This window comes from Salvelinus namaycush, unplaced genomic scaffold (genome assembly GCF_016432855.1).
Source record: "Salvelinus namaycush isolate Seneca unplaced genomic scaffold, SaNama_1.0 Scaffold71, whole genome shotgun sequence".
NCBI lineage: Eukaryota > Metazoa > Chordata > Actinopteri > Salmoniformes > Salmonidae > Salvelinus > Salvelinus namaycush.
The window spans coordinates 1-18,429 of NW_024061431.1; positions in this window are offsets into that span (position 1 = coordinate 1).

An 18,429-nucleotide genomic window follows, 5' to 3' on the forward strand; every position below is an offset into this window, starting at 1 on the left:
CCCGACACAAACTACTGCAGCATAAATACTGGAGGCTGAGACGGAGGGGTCACGAGACACTGTGGCCCCATCCGAAGATACCCCCGGACAGGGCCAAACAGGAAGGATATAACCCCACCCACTTTGCCAAAGCACAGCCCCCACACCACTAGAGGGATATCTTCAACCACCAACTTACCATCCTGAGACAAGGCCGAGTATAGCCCACAAAGATCTCCGCCACGGCACAACCCAAGGGGGGGCGCCAACCCAGACAGGAAGATCACGTCAGTGACTCACCCCTCCTAGGGACGGCATGAAAGAGCACCAGTAAGCCAGTGACTCAGCCCCTGTAATAGGGTTAGAGGCAGAGAATCCCAGTGGAGAGAGGGGAACCGGCCAGGCAGAGACGGCAAGGACGGTTCGTTGCTCCAGAGCCTTTCCGTTCACCTTCACACTCCTGGGCCAGACTACACTCAATCATATGACCCACTGAAGAGATGAGTCTTCAGTAAAGACTTAAAAGTTGAGATCGAGTCTGCGTCTCTCATAGAGAGATCCAAAAAATTGAGCTCTATAGGAGAAAGCCCTGCCTCCAGCTGTTTGTTTAGAAATTCTAGGGACAATAAGGAGGCCTGCGTCTTGTGACCGTAGCGTATGTGTAGGTATGTACGGCAGGACCAAATCGGAAAGAGGGGTAGGAACAAGCCCATGTAATGTTTTATAGGTTAGCAGTAAAACCTTGAAATTAGCCCTAACAGGAAGCCAGTGTAGGGAGGCCTTGCACTGGAGTAATATGATAACAATTTTGGGTTCTAGTCAGGATTCTAGCAGCCGTATTTAGCACTAACTGAAGTTTATTTTGTGCTTTATCCAGGTAGCCGGAAAGTAGAGCATTGCAGTAGTCTAACCTAGAAGTAACAAAAGCATGGATTACTTTTTCTGCATCATTTTTGGACAGAAAGTTTCTGATTTTTGCAATGTTACGTAGACGGAAAAAAGCTGTCCTTGAAACAGTCTTGATATGTTCGTCAAAAGAGAGATCAGGGTCCAGAGTAACGCCGAGGTCCTTCACAGTTTTATTTGAGACGACTTTACAACCATCAAGATTAATTGTCAGATTCAACAGAAGATCTCTTTGTTTCTTGGGACCTAGAACAAGCATCTCTGTTTTGTCCGAGTTTAAAAGTAGAAAGTTTGCAGCCATCCACTTCATTATGTCTGAAACATAGGCTTCTAGTGAGGGCAATGTTGGGGCTTCACCATGTTTCATTGAAATGTACAGCTGTGTGTCATCCGCATAGCAGTGAAAGTTAACATTATGTTTTCGAATAACATCCCCAAGAGGTAAAATATATAGTGAAAACAATAGTGGTCCCAAAACGGAACATTGAGGAACACCGAAATGTACAGTTGATTTGTCAGAGGACAAACCATTAACATGAGACCGTGTCCGTGTAGACCAATTTGGGTATCCAATCTCTCCAAAAGAACGTGGTGATCGATGGTATCAAAGGCAGCACTAAGGTCTAGGAGCACAAGGACAGATGCAGAGCCTCGGTCTGCGCCAATAAAAGGTCCTTTACCACTGCGCCAATAAAAGGTCATTTACCACCTTCACAAGTGCAGTCTCAGTGCTATGATGGGGTCTAAAACCAGGCTAAAGCATTTCGAATACATTGTTTGTCTTCAGGAAGGCAGTGAGTTGCTGCGCAACAGCTTTCTAAAATTGAGAGGAATGGAAGATTCGATATAGGCCATAGTTTTTTATATTTTCTGGGTCAAGGTTTGGCTTTTTCAAGAGAGGCTTTATTACTGCCACTTTTAGTGAGTTTGGTACGCATCCGGTGGATAGAGAGCCGTTTATTATGTTCAACATAGGAGGGCCGAGCACGGGAAGCAGCTCTTTCAGTAGTTTAGTTGGAATAGCGTCCAGTATGCAGCTTGAAGGTTTAGAGGCCATGATTATTTTCATCATTGTGTCAAGAGATATAGTACTAAAACACTTAAGTGTCTCTCTTGATCCTAAGTCCTGGCAGAGTTGTGCAGACTCAGGACAGCTGAGCTTTGGAGGAATACGCAGATTTAAAGAGGAGTCCGTAATTTGCTTTCTAATGATCATGATCTTTTCCTCAAAGAAGTTCATGAATTTATTACTGCTGAAGTGAAAGCCATCCTCACTTGGGGAATGCTGCTTTTTAGTTAGCTTTGCGACAGTATCAAAAATAAATGTAGGATTGTTCTTATTTTCCTCAATTAAGTTGGAAAAATAGAATGATCGAGCAGCAGTGAGGGCTCTTCGATACTGCACGGTACTGTCTTTCCAAGCTAGTCGGAAGACTTCCAGTTTGGTGTGGCGCCATTTCCGTTCCAATTTTCTGGAAGCTTGCTTCAGAGCTCGGGTATTTTCTGTATACCAGGGAGCTAGTTTCTTATGACAAAAGTTTTTAGTTTTTAGGGGTGCAACTGCATCTAGGGTATTGTGCAAGGTTAAATTGAGTTCCTCAGTTAGGTGGTTAACTGATTTTTGTCCTTGGGTAGGCAGAGGGAGTCTGGAAGGGCATCAAGGAATCTTTGTGTTGTCTGAGAATTTATAGCACGACTTTTGATGCTCCTTAGTATATAGAGTTGACAATTAAGTTATGCCTTGGATGAGGTAATGTTTTGGTACTACGAAGTAGTTTTAGAGACCAAACTGAGCGATAATTTATAGCGAATGCAATCTGGCTAAGGGATACTCCTTTCTCAAGTTAAAGGCCCTTTGTGAAGTTTTCCTAAGATCTGTGGTTTGTCATGTAAGTTGAGAGGGGTGTATCTTTGCTATAAAAAATCTCAATTGCCATTGTTGGAACTCTCAACAATTAATAGATAGTGAATTGTTGAAAGTCACAGGGCTTTGGTAAAGCTCATATTATTAAAGATGAAGTTTAAGTATAACTCTGACGTGTGTGTGGTTTGTAACTCTCCTCATTTGGTAATACAGGAAATTGCCACGACAGCACTCATAATGCATTTGGGTCCCAAGGCTTTGTGATGACGAATTTTGACGCGAGCCACCCTTGCCTTGTGGCGCTCAACAAAGATGGCTGACGTCTTAACGAGTCAAGCAAATGTACAATTTGAGAGGAATGTGTTAATGTAGAGACAAACGCATTGACTGCACAATTGTGTAAGCTTGCCTTGCAATGCAGCTGAAGTAACATAGCTAACTATTTACTTGCTTATTGTGTCGGGTTAAAAATAACTATGTAGCCGATCTGGGTATGGACCCTAAAACGTAAAGTTCTGAACTAATATTCATACCAATCTATGAACCTCAAGTCTGAATGGCATTAATGAAGCCAAGAGTAGAATATTACTTTAATGTGCCAAGGATGCAAGTCCTATATACACATGTACTGTAGTTACCACATTGTAGCCTGTACATTGAATATATTCACCGATCATGTACTCTTCCTTGGCAAATAAAGGTGCGGTTCAGGTATGGCAGACAGTATTTTTCAGTCATATCAAACGCCATTATTTAAATGATGCGGTGTCTGCATGCATTACAATTATACACTTTAGTGTTTACTGCTCCTGGGACATCAATGATTACACATTGTAACTATACAATAGACTAAACATGATTGATCTGTAATTCATAGAGAGAAAAACATATGAACATTTAACTCCATTAATCTGAGGACGGACACAGGATAGTATTTCAACCAGTGGAGAATGTGAAACGCTTTATTGAAAGAAGTGCAATTTAATTGTAATATTATAAATACAAGTTCAATCTTGGGCGGGCAGGTGGACTAGTAACCGGAAGGTTGCAAGATCGAATCCCCGAGCCGACAAGGTAAAAATCTGTCCTTCTGCCCCTGAACAAGGCAGTTCTTAGGCCGTCATTCTTATCTGACTTGCATAGTTAAAAAAAAAAATGGTAGGCAAATCTGTACTTCAATGCACATATGGTGTGCATTAGAAGATGAGGTGGGTAGAGAGGTAAGAACAGCGGCAGATAGCATATGATTCATGAATGACAGTGCTACCCTAATATTCTCTCAGTTCATCACAATTGCGCTGTCGGGACTGGATTCCTCTCACATCAAAACATACCTGCAGACGAGAGAGCATGATTAAGCCTCTTTTTTTGTCTAACACGGTCAGTCATCTTAAATCAGAAGGTGAAATGCAAAACTGACCTTGGATCATTAACTCTGGGGTTTCAATGTAAAGCATCTCTTTAATAATACTTCCTGTTGACTCAACCAAGTGACATCTCACCTATGATCAGGCTGTGCCCTCTGTCAGCCAGTTCAGATGCAGGAGAGGTTCAACAAAACAGCTGATATAACCTAGAGGATTTAGGGGGAGAGGGTTGACGTGAGTGGCTACAGAGTACTTTAAGCTGAAAAACAGACCCATGAGGACAAACAATAGAAGATAATGCCAATAGGTGTCTCACCACTTGATTATTGCAAGGCTAACCCATGACTTAGCAGCAACAGATAGTCCAGTGAAAATAGCTGTAAATCTGAAAATTAGCAGCTGACATCTTAAGTTTAAAAAAAAAATTCATGCATGTGAGACAGATTCCATGTACAACAAGACAGGCAGAGATGGAGAAAAATAACACAGAACAGTTTAATTACCTCTGGTTAGGGACACTTTGCCAGCAATAAAGCTTCCACGGCCTGGTCCTCACACAGTGAACATCTGGCAATATCTACATTTTCGACCCCCTTGGTCAGCTCGCTCTCTGAAAGTAAAGAAAACAATAACTGAGATATGACCGTTATATCTAAAGCAGCACATGTCATTTTTTTAGGATACGTCAATACAGCCCAGTGCTGCTTACCTGAGATGCCATCTTCGTAGGTGTCCGCTTTGACTTCCTTTTCTGTCGGGGAAAAAATTGCTGTCAGAACAATTATTTTGACAAAAAGTAACAAATGCACCTCCATAGCATATAACAATTTGCCTGTAAATAACCACACCTTCATACAAGCGTGCTACTATTTTTTGAAATACAAAAAAAATATCATTGGTTGTTGGAAGATATGGTATGGTGAAATTATTTTTCAACGCATAAAACAACTAATGTGGTACACACAGATTAATAATATAAAAATAACTGATTATCTTAAAATGGAAAAATGGTCAGCATATATGGTTCTTCGTCTGTAGGATTCATTTACTTACTGTACAGAAAGTATATTTTATACATATATGATTTTTTTTTTTACGCATTTGTTTTAATGTATTCCATAGACAGAACGACAATATATATTTAGATGCATTTTGAATTTCTAATTGTCAATATTTTATTTTTCTGGTGTCACGTGTTTATAGCCATTTATGTACATCCTGTGTATGTTACCCGTTCCAATGAGCTTATCATATAAACTACAACGCGAAAAACTTAGGTTTACCTCATTTGAATCATGTTAGCACAAGGTAACAGCCGTTTACAGTCTTTCTTTAGTTTTCATTCGTACTCTTCCAATTCACTTAAACTATATTTATTATTTTCCCATGGGGCTTCACCAGAGTACCCCGTTAGTGGACTGGAATACAACTGTATTAAGCCCCTTACAACACCCTCCCTGACAAAGAAACGAGAATGTTGTCCCATTTGCAGCCTTGTTTGGCACGCTTTGTACAAAATAATAAAATGCAGTACTACAGGATATTGTCATAAGTAGCTCTTTATTAGCTAGCTATAACTGGAATGTTCACGTATCGCCAACCAGCATCAAACTGACCATGACCTAACCATTTGGGTGGTCTTAACCAATCATAGCACAGTATGATATGGCGGTAAAATGCATCCAATTATAATTCAGTATGTTTACACATATGAATATTACATCCCCCTTCTTTTAAAACAAAATAAAAATGTTTACATATTCTAAGCGTTTCTTTTGAAAACATGCTCTGCAGTTTGAACTCAAGGTAAGTAACCATTTATATTGCATACTACACCAACTGAATCAACATAGACTCTGAAACAATGATCCAATATACTGTTACTTTTCGAACAAGGGACTCTCAGCAACTCAGCTTTCACAGTAGAAATACATCTTAACATTTCAAACAAATACAATACCAAAGCATTTCAAGTGAACTTTCAATAACAAGTTTACAGTGTGGAACTCTTTTAGGTAAGCGATCCGCTTACACCCTTTGACATTTCACAGGTCTAGGACAGCTCTGGGCTTGACCTCTCTTCCTGACCTTGTGCGATATGATGCTGAGCATGCTTCTGTGTCAGTCAACAGTTCTTGTGGTGTTGCAGGTAAGTATATGGTGTATGTTTTGATGTGTGTGTGTGTGTGTGTGTGTTTAGTCCATCACGTTCTCTTTCAGGGGAACAGTTCATCTCATCAGTGTGTTGTTCTTTTGTGTTCAGTAGGTGACGACGATTGCGGCGGTACACCGCTCCTTCTGCGGTGAGGACGTGCTATGAACGTTCAGTGTTAGCTGGCTGGATGACGACTGCTGGCTTCCAGAGGCCATGCTCCTGGATTCAAACTGACTCTCCGTCGATCAGTGGTGGCAGTGGTCTAGCTGACCTGTCGTAGTATCGCTTTTGTTGTTGTTGTCTCTGTGCACGTTTTTCATGCATTTCCTTGTAGCTGACGACCTCAGGTTGTAGCTGCTGGTTGGTGCTGGGAAGGATTGAGCGAAGTCCGCGGCTCATCAACAGCTGGGCTGGTGATTTGAAGTTGTCAACTGGAGTGTTGCGGTATTCAAGGAGACTGAGGTAGGGGTCTCTCTTGTCTGCTTTTGCTTTGTCCATGAGTGATTTAGCAATCTGCACTGATTTTTCAGCAAGGCCATTACTTTGAGGGTAATGTGGGCTTGTGGTGATGTGTAAACTCCCATGCTTTTGTGAAGGATTCAAACTCATTTGATTTGTAACAGGGCCCATTGTCAGATATTAAAGTCTCTACAATGCCATGCCTGGCAAAGGCTGCTTTCAGCTTGTGTATCACAGCTGCAGATGTGGTGCTGTGAAGCTTGTCGAGTTCGAAGTATCTGCTGTAGTAGTCAACTGTTACGATGTAGTTCTCGTTGTTCCAGGTGAACAGATCGGTTGCCACGACCTGCCAGGGTCGGTCTGGGATACAGTGAGGTAACATTGGCTCTTTGGTGTTTGAGGGGCGTCGTTCAAGACATATGGCGCATTTACCAACAATGTCCTCTATTTGTTTGCACATTCCGGGCCAAAACAAAATGTCCCGTGCTCTCTGTTTGCACTTTTCCATGCCCATGTGTCCAGCATGGATCTTTGTCAAAATCTCTTCCTGAGACTGGTAGGAATGATGATTTTCTCTCCTTTGAAAATAATTCCGTTGATCTGTGATAGTTCATCAGGATGGTTCCAGAATTCTGAGACGCTCTGAGGGCATTTTCTCCTCTCCTCAGGCCGTCCATCCTGTATGACTTTCCTCAGCTGTGCGAGTTGTGAGTCCTTTTCTGTTTCTGCTTGGATCTCCTTCAGTTTTGTGTCACTAACTGGTAAGTTGCTGTACACAGTGTGCACTTGCATGTCCATGCCTTCACTGAGGCTGCTGTCCTTATAGGTAAGAAACTTCCTGGAGAGTGTGTCTGCGACAGGGATGTCTTTGCCTGGACGGTGAGTGATTGTGAAGTCGTATTTTTGTAGTTGAAGAATCATTCTCTGTAGCCTTGGCGGGGCTGCGGCTAGTGGTTTCCTCATGATTGACTCAAGGGGCTTGTGGTCGGATTCCACAATGACTTGTCGTCCATATACGTACTGATGGAAACGTTTACATCCGAACAGAATGGCATAGAGCTCCTTTTCAATTTGAGCGTAGTTGATTTCACAGTCTGTGAGAGATTTGGAAGCGTAGCCGATGGGCTTTCCTTCTTGCAGTAGCACTGCACCTAGTCCATACTTCGACGCGTCTACTTGGAGTCTGAGCTCTTTGTCGGGGTCGTAGTAGGCAAGGATTGGTCCTGGTTCTCTCGTGATCAAGTCTTTCACATTTCTGGAAAGCAATGTCGTGTTGCTTGTCCCAGAGAAACTCACTGGACTGCTTTAGCAGTTGATGCAGGGGTGCATTAGCATTGGAGAGGCTGGGTGCGAACTTTGCTAAGTAGTTGACCATGCCAAGCACTGTTTCCAGCTCTGCACGGTTCTTTGGTGGCTAAATTTCTTTTATGGTTGAGATCTTCTGTGGATCTGGCTTGATTCCAGTCGCTGTGAGAAGATGTCCGAAGTAGCTGACCTCTGTAGCGCCGACTGTGCTCTTCTCGGGTTGAGCCGGACTCCTCTCTCGCGGGACCTTTGCAGCATCGCGCGGAGGTTTCGGTCGTGCTCCTCTTTGCTTCGACTATAGACAAGGATGTCATCCACAATTAGTGGATCCAACTAGTGGTCAGTATGCACTACTACACCCTCTCTCACATGAACGCTAACATTACTGGTTTCAGTGGGAAAGATGGTAAATGGTTCAGACATTAATGGCAAATATAAAAAAACTAAGATACCCAAGTTACCGGAGTCTACAATTGCCGACTGTTAATGTAGAGTAGGGATAGTGAGAAGTAACATTCAAGACTGAAGCAATTACCCCCTCTAGTGGTAAACTTTATACTGTACCAGGTTACTACACACACTGATAATACAAAACATTGAGGACACCTGCTCTTTCCATCACAGACTATTTAAACATTTCAAATTCAGTGCAAAGTAATGTAGTGCATTGGTGTCTAGATCCCTCTTGGGTGGCAAAGTGTCACAAGAATCCTGTGGGGAGAGAAAACAAGAGAATACATTAAATTAATGGGTGTTAACTAATCAGGGTTCAACAAAGCACTTCAAGTCCTCAAATCCTTCAAAAGAGAGAGAGAAGGAGAAAGGAGTATGGTCCCTGCAGTAGGACTACATGCTGGCCATGAGGTTCTCCAAGTGGTACTCCAGGAGGCTGGAGAGCTCCGTGAACAGAGACTCTGGGTTAAAGTACCAGGCCAGCTGCTGGCCAAACATGTCATCTAGCAGAGCCATCAGCCCGCCCTGAAGAGAACACCACACAACACATAGAAAATGGCTCTGAGTTACTAGCTTATCAAGAGGAGAGAGACAATTAGAAATACTCCCCCTAAAATGACATTGGAACCTGGTTAACCATGAATAAGGAAGTAAAAAGGAAGTACACTAAGAATATGGAAGTAAACAGGAAGTAACCTCTTGACTCTTACATTGAGCAGCAGCAGGTATCTGTCAGCCTCTGGCTCCATGTTGGCAGCAGTGGGCAGGAAGGAGTACAGGAGAGCGTACAGATGCTCCACAAACCCACCGGCGTGCTAAAGGAAACAAAGGAGGAGAAAAGAGGAGAGAATAGAAGAGAAGAGGAATTTAAGTGAAACTGCTAATAGAGAGATATCAAAACATGTACCAGTGAGATGCTACTTACCACCATCATGGACTTCTGAGCTGTCATCATCCCAAACAGCACCAGCTCAAAGAGGACATCTATCATGTTCACATGATGGATCTAGGACAAGAAAACACGTTTGGAGAAAATAGGAATGATTTCATATAGATCAGCTACTGTGATGTATAAAAGACATGCATGTGGAAGAACTCAGTGAGACTTGAAAGAGTTAATGAACTCACCTTTGCCTCAGCAAGCTCCCTCTCAATATCATTCCGCTTGGAGGGGTCACTCAGGTAGTCCACAAAGTCGTTATAAGTACGGATGAACTTGGCCTCGTCCTATGACAAAGAAAAGAGCATCTTAGTGAAAAGAACACATTTCACCTCAGGGGCGCTCTCTTTCCCTTGAAAGACCAAGGGACCACAAGGGGGAGTTCAGACCACAAGGGGGAGTTGGCGCACTGGAGGATGAATTAGTTGGGTAACATAGATAAATAGGATGTTTAATTTACATAATATGCTTATGTGAGAGTTGTCATTAGAATGTGTCCCTTTGGACTATACTGTTGGCAGTTGCACGTTTCCCTTCTCAGCTAGGGCTCAGTCACTTGGGGCCCAGAGAGGGGAGACGTCAGAATGGAACATTGTCTTCATATGTGAAGGGATGGCGTGATTAAGGGGGAACCAATTATCTCTTGGCTCAACAATGTCTGTGCGCAAGTCACTACCCTCAGTGAGCTTGTCCAGGAGTGGGGAGAAGAGGTTTACTTGAGATGGGATCAGATTTATTTATATAGCTCTTCTTACATTAGCTGATATCTTAGTGCTGTACAGAAACCCAGCCTAAAACCCCAAACGGCAAGCAATGCAGGTGTAGAAGCACCGTGGCTAGGAAAAACTCCCTAGAAAGGCCAAAACCTAGAGGAACCAGGCTGGGGGGTGGCCAGTCCTCTTCTGGCTGTGCTGGTGGAGATTATAACAAAACATGGCCAAGATGTCATAAATTATCAGCATGGTCAAATAATAATCACAGTAGTTATCGAGGGTGCAGGAAGTCCTCACCTCAAGAGTAAATGTCAGTTGGCTTTTCATAGCCGATCATTAAGAGTATCTCTACCGCTCCTGCAGTCTCTAGAGAGTTGAAAACAGCAGGTCTGGGACAGGTAGCACGTCCGTTGAACAGGTCAGGGTTCCATAGCCGCAGGCAGAACAGTTAAAACTGGAGCAGCAGCACGGGCAGGTGGACTGGGGACAGCAAGGAGTCATCATGCAAGGTAGTCCTGAGGCATGGTCCTAGGGCTCAGGTCCTCCGCGAGAGAAAGAGAATTAGAGAGCATACTTAAATTCACACAGGACACCGGCTAAGACAGGAGAAGTACTCCAGATATAACAAACTGACCCTGGCCCCCCGACACATAAACTACTGCAGCATAAATACTGGAGGCTGAGACAGGAGGGGTCAGGAGACACTGTGGCCCCATCCGAAGATACCCCCGGACAGGGCCAAACAGGAAGGATATAACCCCACCCACTTTGCCAAAGCACAGCCCCCACACCACTAGAGGGATATCTTCAACCACCAACTTACCATCCTGAGACAAGGCCGAGTATAGCCCACAAAGATCTCCGCCACGGCACAACCCAAGGGGGGGCGCCAACCCAGACAGGAAGATCACGTCAGTGACTCACCCCTCCTAGGGACGGCATGAAAGAGCACCAGTAAGCCAGTGACTCAGCCCCTGTAATAGGGTTAGAGGCAGAGAATCCCAGTGGAGAGAGGGGAACCGGCCAGGCAGAGACGGCAAGGGCGGTTCGTTGCTCCAGAGCCTTTCCGTTCACCTTCACACTCCTGGGCCAGACTACACTCAATCATATGACCCACTGAAGAGATGAGTCTTCAGTAAAGACTTAAAAGTTGAGATCGAGTCTGCGTCTCTCATATGGGTAGGCAGACCATTCCATAAAAATTGAGCTCTATAGGAGAAAGCCCTGCCTCCAGCTGTTTGTTTAGAAATTCTAGGGACAATAAGGAGGCCTGCGTCTTGTGACCGTAGCGTATGTGTAGGTATGTACGGCAGGACCAAATCGGAAAGAGGGGTAGGAACAAGCCCATGTAATGTTTTATAGGTTAGCAGTAAAACCTTGAAATTAGCCCTTGCCTTAACAGGAAGCCAGTGTAGGGAGGCTAGCACTGGAGTAATATGATAACAATTTTGGGTTCTAGTCAGGATTCTAGCAGCCGTATTTAGCACTAACTGAAGTTTATTTTGTGCTTTATCCAGGTAGCCGGAAAGTAGAGCATTGCAGTAGTCTAACCTAGAAGTAACAAAAGCATGGATTACTTTTTCTGCATCATTTTTGGACAGAAAGTTTCTGATTTTTGCAATGTTACGTAGATGGGAAAAAAGCTGTCCTTGAAACAGTCTTGATATGTTCGTCAAAAGAGAGATCAGGGTCCAGAGTAACGCCGAGGTCCTTCACAGTTTTATTTGAGACGACTTTACAACCATCAAGATTAATTGTCAGATTCAACAGAAGATCTCTTTGTTTCTTGGGACCTAGAACAAGCATCTCTGTTTTGTCCGAGTTTAAAAGTAGAAAGTTTGCAGCCATCCACTTCCTTATGTCTGAAACATAGGCTTCTAGTGAGGGCAATTTTGGGGCTTCACCATGTTTCATTGAAATGTACAGCTGTGTGTCATCCGCATAGCAGTGAAAGTTAACATTATGCTTTCGAATGACATCCCCAAGAGGTAAAATATATAGTGAAAACAATAGTGGTCCCAAAACGGAACATTGAGGAACACCGAAATGTACAGTTGATTTGTCAGAGGACAAACCATTAACATGAGACAAACTGATATCTTTCCGACAGATAAGATCTAAACCAGGCTAGAACTTGTCCGTGTAGACCAATTTGGGTATCCAATCTCTCCAAAAGAACGTGGTGATCGATGGTATCAAAGGCAGCACTAAGGTCTAGGAGCACAAGGACAGATGCAGAGCCTCGGTCTGCGCCAATAAAAGGTCATTTACCACTGCGCCAATAAAAGGTCATTTACCACCTTCACAAGTGCAGTCTCAGTGCTATGATGGGGTCTAAAACCAGACTAAAGCATTTCGAATACATTGTCTTCAGGAAGGCAGTGAGTTGCTGCGCAACAGCTTTCTAAAATTGAGAGGAATGGAAGATTCGATATAGGCCAATAGTTTTTTATATTTTCTGGGTCAAGGTTTGGCTTTTTCAAGAGAGGCTTTATTACTGCCACTTTTAGTGAGTTTGGTACGCATCCGGTGGATAGAGAGCCGTTTATTATGTTCAACATAGGAGGGCCGAGCACAGGAAGCAGCTCTTTCAGTAGTTTAGTTGGAATAGGGTCCAGTATGCAGCTTGAAGGTTTAGAGGCCATGATTATTTTCATCATTGTGTCAAGAGATATAGTACTAAAACACTTAAGTGTCTCTCTTGATCCTAAGTCCTGGCAGAGTTGTGCAGACTCAGGACAGCTGAGCTTTGGAGGAATACGCAGATTTAAAGAGGAGTCCGTAATTTGCTTTCTAATGATCATAATCTTTTCCTCAAAGAAGTTCATGAATTTATTACTGCTGAAGTGAAAGCCATCCTCACTTGGGGAATGCTGCTTTTTAGTTAGCTTTGCGACAGTATCAAAAATAAATGTAGGATTGTTCTTATTTTCCTCAATTAAGTTGGAAAAATAGAATGATCGAGCAGCAGTGAGGGCTCTTCGATACTGCACGGTACTGTCTTTCCAAGCTAGTCGGAAGACTTCCAGTTTGGTGTGGCGCCATTTCCGTTCCAATTTTCTGGAAGCTTGCTTCAGAGCTCGGGTATTTTCTGTATACCAGGGAGCTAGTTTCTTATGACAAAAGTTTTTAGTTTTTAGGGGTGCAACTGCATCTAGGGTATTGCGCAAGGTTAAATTGAGTTCCTCAGTTAGGTGGTTAACTGATTTTTGTCCTTGGGTAGGCAGAGGGAGTCTGGAAGGGCATCAAGGAATCTTTGTGTTGTCTGAGAATTTATAGCACGACTTTTGATGCTCCTTAGTATATAGAGTTGCCAATTAAGTTATGCCTTGGATGAGGTAATGTTTTGGTACTACGAAGTAGTTTTAGAGACCAAACTGAGCGATAATTTATAGCGAATGCAATCTGGCTAAGGGATACTCCTTTCTCAAGTTAAAGGCCCTTTGTGAAGTTTTCCTAAGATCTGTGGTTTGTCATGTAAGTTGAGAGGGGTGTATCTTTGCTATAAAAAATCTCAATTGCCATTGTTGGAACTCTCAACAATTAATAGATAGTGAATTGTTGAAAGTCACAGGGCTTTGGTAAAGCTCATATTATTAAAGATTAAGTTTAAGTATAACTCTGACGTGTGTGTGTGGTTTGTAACTCTCCTCATTTGGTAATACAGGGAATTGCCACGACAGCACTCATAATGCATTTGGGTCCCAAGGCTTTGTGATGACGAATTTTGACGCGAGCCACCCTTGCCTTGTGGCGCTCAACGAAGATGGCTGACGTCTTAACGAGTCAAGCAAATGTACAATTTGAGAGGAATGTGTTAATGTAGAGACAAACGCATTGACTGCACAATTGTGTAAGCTTGCCTTGCAATGCAGCTGAAGTAACATAGCTAACTATTTACTTGCTTATTGTGTCGGGTTAAAAATAACTATGTAGCCGATCTGGGTATGGACCCTAAAACGTAAAGTTCTGAACTAATATTCATACCAATCAATGAACCTCAAGTCTGAATGGCATTAATGAAGCCAAGAGTAGAATATTACTTTAATGTGCCAAGGATGCAAGTCCTATATACACATGTACTGTAGTTACCACATTGTAGCCTGTACATTGAATATATTCACCGATCATGTACTCTTCCTTGGCAAATAAAGGTGCGGTTCAGATATGGCATTTTTCAGTCATATCAAACGCCATTATTTAAATGATGCGGTGTCTGCATGCATTACAATTATACACTTTAGTGTTTACTGCTCCTGGGATATCAATGATTACACATTGTAACTATACAATAGAATAAACATGATTGATCTGTAATTCATAGAGAGAAAAACCTATGAACATTTAACTCCATTAATCTGAGGACGGACACAGGATAGTATTTCAACCAGTGGAGAATGTGAAACGCTTTATTGAAAGAAGTGCATTTTTTTTTCTTTCTTTTTTTTCTTTTTTCTTTTAAATTTTATCCCATTTTCTCCCCATTTTCGTGGTATCCAATCGCTAGTAATTACTATCTTGTCTCATCGCTACAACTCCCTTACGGGCACGGGAGAGACGAAGGTCGAAAGCCATGCGTCCTCCGAAGCACAACCCAACCAAGCCGCACTGCTTCTTAACACAGCGCGCCTCCAACCCGGAAGCCAGCCGCACCAATGTGTCGGAGGAAACACCGTGTACCTGGCCCCCTTGGTTAGCGCGCACTGCGCCCGGCCCGCCACAGGAGTCGCTGGAGCGCGATGAGACAAGGATATCCCTACCGGCCAAACCCTCCCTAACCCGGACGACGCTATGCCAATTGTGCGTCGCCCCACGGACCTCCCGGTCGCGGCCGGCTGCGACAGAGCCTGGGCGCGAACCCAGAGACTCTGGTGGTGCAGTTAGCACTGCGATGCAGTGCCCTAGACCACTGCGCCACCCGGGAGGCCCAAGAAGTGCATTTTAATTGTAATATTATAAATACAAGTTCAATCTTGGGCGGGCAGGTGGACTAGTAACCGGAAGGTTGCGAGATCGAATCCCCGAGCCGACAAGGTAAAAATCTGTCCTTCTGCCCCTGAACAAGGCAGTTCTTAGGCCGTCATTCTTATCTGACTTGCATAGTTAAAAAAAAAAATGGTAGGCAAATCTGTACTTCAATGCACATATGGTGTGCATTAGAAGATGAGGTGGGTAGAGAGGTAAGAACAGCGGCAGATAGCATATGATTCATGAATGACAGTGCTACCCTAATATTCTCTCAGTTCATCACAATTGCGCTGTCGGGACTGGATTCCTCTCACATCAAAACATACCTGCAGACGAGAGAGCATGATTAAGCCTCTTTTTTTGTCAAACACGGTCAGTCATCTTAAATCAGAAGGTGAAATGCAAAACTGACCTTGGATCATTAACTCTGGGGTTTCAATGTAAAGCATCTCTTTAATAATACTTCCTGTTGACTCAACCAAGTGACATCTCACCTATGATCAGGCTGTGCCCTCTGTCAGCCAGTTCAGATGCGGGAGAGGTTCAACAAAACAGCTGATATAACCTAGAGGATTTAGGGGGAGAGGGTTGACGTGAGTGGCTACAGAGTACTTTAAGCTGAAAAACAGACCCATGAGGACAAACAATAGAAGATAATGCCAATAGGTGTCTCACCACTTGATTATTGCAAGGCTAACCCATGACTTAGCAGCAACAGATAGTCCAGTGAAAATGGCTGTAAATCTGAAAATTAGCAGCTGACATCTTAAGTTTAAAAAAAAAATTCATGCATGTGAGACAGATTCCATGTACAACAAGACAGGCAGAGATGGAGAAAAATAACACAGAACAGTTTAATTACCTCTGGTTAGGGACACTTTGCCAGCAATAAAGCTTCCACGGCCTGGTCCTCACACAGTGAACATCTGGCAATATCTACATTTTCGACCCCCTTGGTCAGCTCGCTCTCTGAAAGTAAAGAAAACAATAACTGAGATATGACCGTTATATCTAAAGCAGCACATGTCATTTTTTTAGGATACGTCAATACAGCCCAGTGCTGCTTACCTGAGATGCCATCTTCGTAGGTGTCCGCTTTGACTTCCTTTTCTGTCGGGGAAAAAATTGCTGTCAGAACAATTATTTTGACAAAAAGTAACAAATGCACCTCCATAGCATATAACAATTTGCCTGTAAATAACCACACCTTCATACAAGCGTGCTACTATTTTTTGAAATAACAAAAAAATATCAATTGTTGTTGGAAGATATGGGTATGGTGAATTATTTGTCAACCATAAAACACCTAATGTGGTACACACAATTAATAATTTAAAAATAACTGATTATCTTAAAATGGAAAAATTGTCACATATATGGTTCTTCGTCTGTAGGATTCATTTACTTACTGTACAAAGTATATTTTATACATATATATTTTTTTTTTTACCAATTTTTTTAATGTATTCCATAGACAGAACGAAATATATTTAGATGCATTTTGAATTTCTAATTGTCAATATTTTATTTTCTGTGTCACGTGTTTATGCTCATTTATGTACATCCTGTGTATGTTACCCTTCCAATGAGCTTATCATATAAACTACAACGCGAAAACTACGGTTTACCTCACTTTGAATCATGTTAGCACAGGTAACAGCCGTTTACAGTCTTTCTTTAGTTTTTCATTCGTACTCTTCCCAATTCACTTAAACTATATTTCTTTATTTCCCATGGGCTTCACCAGAGTACCCCCTAGTGGCTGGAATACAACTGTATTAAGCCCCTTACAACACCCCCCTGCAAAAACGAAATGTTGTCCCAGTTGCAGCCTTGTTTGGCACGCTTTGTACAAAATAATAAAATGCAGTACTACAGGATATTTCTTAAAGTAGCTCTTTATTAGCTAGCTATAACTGGAATGTTCACGTATCGCCAACCAGCATCAAACTGACCATGACCTAACCATTTGGGTTGTCTTAACCAATCATAGCACAGTATGATATGGCGGTAAAATGCATCCAATTATAACTCAGTATGTTTACACATATGAATATTACATCCCCCTTCTTTTAAAACAAAAGAAAAATGTTTACATATTCTAAGCGTTTCTTTTGAAAACATGCTCTGCAGTTTGAACTCAAGGTAAGTAACCATTTATATTGCATACTACACCAACTGAATCAACATAGACTCTGAAACAATGATCCAATATACTGTTACTTTTCGAACAAGGGACTCTCAGCAACTCAGCTTTCACAGTAGAAATACATCTTAACATTTCAAACAAATACAATACCAAAGCATTTCAAGTGAACTTTCAATAACAAGTTTACAGTGTGGAACTCTTTTAGGTAAGCGATCCGCCTACACCCTTTGACATTTCACAGGTCTAGGACAGCTCTGGGCTTGACCTCTCTTCCTGACCTTGTGCGATATGATGCTGAGCATGCTTCTGTGTCAGTCAACAGTTCTTGTGGTGTTGCAGGTAAGTATGGTGTATGTTGTGATGTGTGTGTGTTTAGTTCATCACGTTCTCTTTCAGGGGAACAGTTCATCTCATCAGTGTGTTGTTCTTTTGTGTTCAGTAGGTGACGACGATTGCGGCGGTACACCGCTCCTTCTGCGGTGAGGACGTGCTATGAACGTTCAGTGTTAGCTGGCTGGATGACGACTGCTGGCTTCCAGAGGCCATGCTCCTGGATTCAAACTGACTCTCCGTCGATCAGTGGTGGCAGTGGTCTAGCTGACCTGTCGTAGTATCGCTTTTGTTGTTGTTGTCTCTGTGCACGTTTTTCATGCATTTCCTTGTAGCTGACGACCTCAGGTTGTAGCTGCTGGTTGGTGCTGGGAAGGATTGAGCGAAGTCTGCGGCTCATCAACAGCTGGGCTGGTGATTTTAAGTTGTCATCTGGAGTGTTGCGGTATTCAAGGATACTGAGGTAGGGGTCTCTCTTGTCTGCTTTTGCTTTATCCATGAGTGATTTAGCAATCTGCACTGATTTTTCAGCAAGGCCATTACTTTGAGGGTAATGTGGGCTTGTGGTGACGTGTAAACTCCCATGCTTTTGTGAAGGATTCAAACTCATTTGATTTGTAACAGGGCCCATTGTCAGATATTAAAGTCTCTACAATGCCATGCCTGGCAAAGGCTGCTTTCAGCTTGTGTATCACAGCTGCAGATGTGGTGCTGTGAAGCTTGTCGAGTTCGAAGTATCTGCTGTAGTAGTCAACTGTTACGATGTAGTTCTCGTTGTTCCAGGTGAACAGATCGGTTGCCACGACCTGCCAGGGTCGGTCTGGGATACAGTGAGGTAACA